The sequence below is a fragment of the Cyanistes caeruleus genome, chromosome 9 (genome assembly GCF_971803275.1).
Source record: "Cyanistes caeruleus chromosome 9, bCyaCae1.hap1.1, whole genome shotgun sequence".
In the NCBI taxonomy this organism is placed as follows: domain Eukaryota; kingdom Metazoa; phylum Chordata; class Aves; order Passeriformes; family Paridae; genus Cyanistes; species Cyanistes caeruleus.
In genome coordinates this window covers 8,936,600-8,942,774 of record NC_141709.1, presented here as the reverse complement: position 1 = coordinate 8,942,774, position 6,175 = coordinate 8,936,600, and positions in this window count along the sequence as shown.

Genomic DNA, 6,175 nt, shown 5'->3' with positions numbered 1-6,175 from the left:
TATGAGAACAGGTAGTTGGCAGTTTTATAAGGGACTAACTTGATCCATCAGGGATTGATTAATATAGTAGGATTTGCTTTTGAATAGGTCCCCAAATTCAATAGTATGTAAGTAACAAGTCCAAAATAATACTGTTTTTCAAAAGAGAATCTTTGAAGAAAACACAGCAATATGTGAGGTTAAAGCACATGTTAACAACTCCATTTTGCAATCATTCATAGATAGACAAAATAAATTCTACACTTATGTAAGGGGAAAAAAATTATCTGTACCATGAATAAACAAATAAGCTTAGGCTGTACTTATAAATCAGTGCTCCTCATCACTGTAGAACTTAGAGGATCAGGAATGGTTTGGGTAGGAAGGGACCTTAAAGCTCATCTTTTTCCAAGACTCTGCCATTAGGTACAGTGTCACTGGGAATGTAGGACACAATACACTCACAGTATTTCTCACAGTCACCTAAGGAAGTCCATCATATTACATATTGCTTGACAGAATCTCAGAAAGTACACTAGCATTTAGTCATGGGTCAAGAGTGAACCATTTTATGGTTGCCTACTATGGAAAGTGGTGCGGCATTTGTGTGACATATTTTAAGGAAAACAGTGCTTTCCTTTTCAGTACTTTGGAGCTCTTCATGCTGAGTTCAGTCTTAGATATCTCAAGTGATTGCACCCTTACACTACACTTAGCAGGGAGTAAGAGTCATGAACTATTTCAGTGCAGAGCAAGACAATGAATGTGTGCTCAACCACCAAATATTTGTGCTCTTTTTCACTTTGTAAAATGTAAAATGCATTCCTTGCAACACAGAAGGACAATCTTGGAATTCATCTCACAAATTCTTAATCCTTCTGAAGTGAAAAATGTAATTTATGTGCACAGGGAGAAGACATCAAAAATGAAAAATTGATCATGATAGACCACTTTCAAATTTCCTAATGTAGTCTTTCTCCAGACTCTGCTACGTACTTCTCATCAGCCTAAGGCAAAAATAAAATACAGTCTTTATAAAGGTGATGAAAGACCCTAGGAAGTGGGAATAGAAATGAAGCAAAATAGTGCATGACATTCCAAATGTGTTTTGTTGAAGTCTTCTCCCATCTGAGAAGAAATAGCAAGACTAGCAAAATTGAGCTATGAGGGTTTCTTGCCATTAAAACACTCTATAACCATTCGGTTTATAAAATGTGGGGGGTTAATCCTCCTGTTTTGTGTACGCTACACAGTTTACCATTAATCCATGGGGGAAAGTGCAGCTGAGAGGAACTATTGCTGATGGAAGGATCTACACCTGGGCAGAGGGCTAAAATCACCAAAGAGTGAAAATAGTGTAACACAAGATGCGTTCATCCTGTTCAAATTCCTTCCCCTCAGGAAGCACAAGGCATCAGGTTTCCACATTCATTCCTTTTGCTTAGGAGAAACAACTTCTTGTTCTTCTTTCTTCTGTACACAAAGCAGCATTATCAAGGGAAACTGCTCACTTGTGACAGTAATGAAACAGAAATGCTACGTGAGCTTTGTGTGTGGAAACTCTTACTACTGAATCTCTTCTAATTTCAGTTATTAGAGCCTTAATCAGGAATGGTCAGGTATATTCGGATTGTATGTTCGGATTTTGCTTTTGCCTTGAGGGAAAAAGATATAAAAAATATATTCTTTTGGCTTCGACAGGATAAAATAAAAAAATATTTTCTGGTTTCAGGAAGCCTATTACTCCCTCATTTGTTCATTTACATTAGGAGACTAGTGATGCTAATTTAGGTAGGGATTGAACTTCTCTTTCATTTAATGTCAAAGCCCAGATTCTTGTTCAATGTTTATTCTCTCATTCTATCAGATGACTGAAGGTTGAAGACTTAACTGCAGGACCAAGTATCTAATGAACAGTTTCAATGCCTGACACTCAGAAATGAAGCCTTGATAGATTTTGGTTCTTATTTTTCTCAGGAAGAGGTTTTCTAGGAGAAGTGAAAAGCATCAAAATTGTGAGAAAAGTTGCACTTCTTGTAATACAAGATCATCAATTTAGGCTTGGATGTACTCTTAAAATCTTAAAAAATGCAGAATAAAGGTCAGCAGTCCACTGTAAATTATTTGAATTATGGGGAATATTACTACAGCAAAATAGTAGAGAGAAGGTTCTTGCCCAGAAGTAGGACACAGGGATTGTGGGGATGATTATGATCAGACTTAGTGCTAATATTGTATCTAAATATTGCTAATGCAGTATCTAAGTAACAACTCTGTTGTCTATTATAGTGGATTAGCATACTACGTCATAGTCCCTCCTGTTGTGTCAGTGCTTTGGTAGGACCCTTTTGCTTTCTAAACTCAGAGGAGTCTTGGTGAGCCTGCTCCACGTAGTGTCAGACTGAGTTGTACATTCAGCACTTGTGGCTGGGAGTGTGCAGCTTTACAGTCTTTGTCCTGCCCAGCTCTCTGCCCTGTCCCTGAGCCCGTGCCCTGAGGCAGGTGCTGCTGTGTCCCTGGCTGCTGGCCGTGTGGCCGGGTCACAGCCGCCACCCTGCTCAGGATGGGCCGGGAGCCGCGCCGCAGTGAGTTCTGCGACCGGCTGGGACAGCAGCGTGTGGAGAGGGTGGTGACAGAACTGTCACACAGCTTCTCACAGTGACAAATCAGTCACTGCAAATGAAAACAGTGCATGTGCCACAGCTTTAAAAAAGTGTGTTTTCACATCATGAATAGCTGTAAAGTTGTGGACAGCATAGCTGCAGGCTAGATTTTTTTTGTAAATAACTACAGATTATAAAGAATTGTGAAAAGTGTTAAAAAAAAATAAATTCAAGAGCATAATTTTATTGGTGTCTATTAAGTGTGATAATTGCACACGTACCAGAGAATTCCCTTCTAAATCAGGATACAGGGCCCACTGAAAATGCAGAGGCTCTTGCATATGGAACATGTGCAACCCTACGTTTAGTGTCAGGAACTATGATGTAAAAGTATTGGGCTAAGTGGGAAAAAGCTTTTCCTTCCACCATAGCTATAATTCCATGATTTCCCCCTTTCTAATGCAGAGTAAAACAAAGGAGAACTCACACAGTTCAGGAAGCAAAAGGAAAAAGTCCACAGTTGAGCTGTTGGGATTTCCAAAACAGTGGAAATGTTTGTGTAGCTCCAATTCACTGGGAAATGACCAGAGGAAAGAATGGTGAACATTCCAGTGGAGGAAAGTAGGATTATAAGGGCTATTGGGAAGTAATTGTTCCCTGGGAGGGGGAGGAGACTGTGGCACATATTGCCCAGAGAAGCTGTGGCTGTCCCTGGATCCCTGGAAGTGTCCAAGGCCAGGTTGGAGGGGCATTGAGAGCTTATAACATGTAAAGTGCTAAAGCACACTACAAGATTTACATTTTAAACTCTTGATGAAATACAAAGGAAATACTAAACCTATCACAGTGTCATGGGATGACTTTACCGTTCAGATAGATTTGAGAGCTAAAGAAGTTAAAGCTGCTGGTGGCTGATGGGAGTTTTTTCTCCTGACCAATTATCGGTCATTTCTAAGAATTGACAGCAGTTTTGACCATTGAAAAGTGAGATCAACTTGTGAACACCACCTTAAAATGTAAAGCCAAAGTTCTCTTGTTCTCTTTGGTTTCTGGCTTCTGAAAAAGTAACAAGGCTTTGTCTCAGCCTCCTCCCTCTGCTCCAGGCCGGACAAGGCCGCAGAGTGAGGGGTGGGGTGGGGAGAGAAACGGAGCCGGCCTGGCCTGGCTTGGTTTGTAGTTTCTGCTGCTGGACTGAAACCTGACACCATGAACATCTGCAGCTTTTCCAAGACTTTAATTCTTTTACTACCTGGATAAAATGTACAGATTACTCCTTTTTCCCAGAGAGACAGAGAGAGAGAGACAATCAACGTGAAGAAGACAGTGAAGAAAAGAGTTAAGTTTTAGATGGGGAAGAGACAATAAGGAGATGCTTTATAAGCTGAAATATTTTTCTGTTAGAGCTATAGAGATAGACAAGAGTGTTCTAAAAAAAACTCCTTTAATTCATGACAGAGTATATTAGGAAGAATGGAGTGTTCAAAGTGTGGATTTTGAGCAAAAAGTAGAGTAATTGTGATACAGTGAGGTGCTGGAACAGAGTGAAGCGAAGATTTGAGGCCTTGAGGGCAATGAGAAAACTGTTTCCAGAGAAGCTCACAGAGACAGATGAAGAAGACTTTTGCCTTTGAATAACTCATCCTTAAAAAATGACATCTCTAGACTCATGACCCATACACACCTCAGAGTGATGTGAAATGGGAGGAGTAAAATGATGACAGAATTTCCAGGCAGCTGGCATCAGAGAAATAGAAAACTGTAACAGAAATAGTTTTCTTGTGAGAAACTCCATAGATTAGCGGAAGAAGACTTCTGTTTCTCTACAAAGACTGATGAAAAGACTCTAGCAGGAATTGGGACTGTTTTAAAAACCAAAGTTCCAAAGTTTTTTGTCTCTATGTTGTCATGTGAGCAAAGGAATGGTGGGTAGTAGGGGATAAAAGAGTTTTCTGGAAGTTTATTCTGGTGTTCTTATTCTTGCAGTTTTGTTAATAAACTTTCTTTATTCCTTGTAAGTTTTAAGCCTGTTTTGCTCTTGTTCTAATCCATATCTCACAGCAAAAATAAATAAGTAATTTTTTGGTTACTGCTTTTAAAACCAAGACATTTATTTGGTGCGTTGGCCGAGAAAACAAAATTGACAAATCTAAACCACTACACACAGTTAAGGCATAGTTAACTTTAAAAGAAGTATTTAAAATAAACATTTTCTCTTTGGAAGTCAAACCAGAGGATGCTAATTGTCAGAAATGGCTAACTGCATCGTATGTCTGATGACCCTAGCAAGTGTTTATGAACTAGGCACCTTCAGGCTGGGGAAGAGAAGAAAAAACATTCTCACTAGTGGAAAAGAAGGCAAATATATGACAAGCAAAACCAAGATGGTTAAATATCACAAGATGAAAACACTTCTACAGATTTGAAAGCTATAATTGTATCTCTCACTTTTCAAAGCTTTTCTAGAAAAACATTGTCATGCTTGGCTCTCCACCTTCTGCTGTACAGAAAGTATCTATTAAAATGCTTTGTGCTATGATCCTCATTCTACTTTATTCCTGTCTTGTCCTGACTCCTTCAGCAAGTTGAAAGAGCCTTGGATACTTTCTTAGAGACCTCTTTCCTTGAGAAATATCTAATAGGTATTTCTTAATATGTTGGAATTGATAAGAAAGATAAACTGGAGGTCACAAAGGCACATCACTCATCTAAAACAGTTTTTAAGAATCTTTTGAATTACCTTGTCCTGACAAACTTGTGAGGCTTGCAACAGAACATTTCCATCCTTTCATTTCTTGGTGTTCCTTACTGTAGCAGGATAATAGTTTCCTTTTCATCATCCACTCTTGGCCTCAAATTCCATTAACAATAAACTGTCACACACATTTGGACCCTGCATACAGAGACACCGGCTTTGATTCATTCCTCTCCACTCATACAAAGTCAATTTAAAACATTGTTTGCACACAATTGTCCTCATTTATTGGTTCAGTCCTGGAAGAAGTGAAAGGGGCAGTAGGCTACATAATGTAAATCTGGCCCAACTTTTATCAAAGTACAATTTGTTCCCACTCCTACATAGATTTATTACACCTCTGTAACAGGACAGCTAGTGAGCAAAGATGCAAAATTATGTTGGCTGAAGATGTAAAAAATGCTCATCAGTACGGATTACAGGCAGAATTTCTATCTATATCACAAGAAACAGACTTTGGATGCATACTTACATGTCCCACTTCAATAAAAGCCTGTAAAATTCTGGAGCCTCACAGTTTGCATGACACCAATGAGTATTTTATGTCATGTGGAGGAAATACCTGCTTCTGATAGTGCTTTCTTACTTATACCTCAGTGTACCTGTATCTTGAACAGGTAGACATGCAACTTCATGAAACATACTTTGAGTTTACTAATTCTGTTAAAAAATAAACAGCATATAGAAATGAGAGAAATCTGTCAGTGAAGAAAAAGCAAATGACCATTCCTTAAAAGTTCAGTTTAATTTCCTACATAAGGAAGACTTAGGAGTTTTGAAGAAGAGGAAGAAGTAATATTAAAAAAGGGAAAAAATGTTTTAAAACTGAAGTTAATGACCA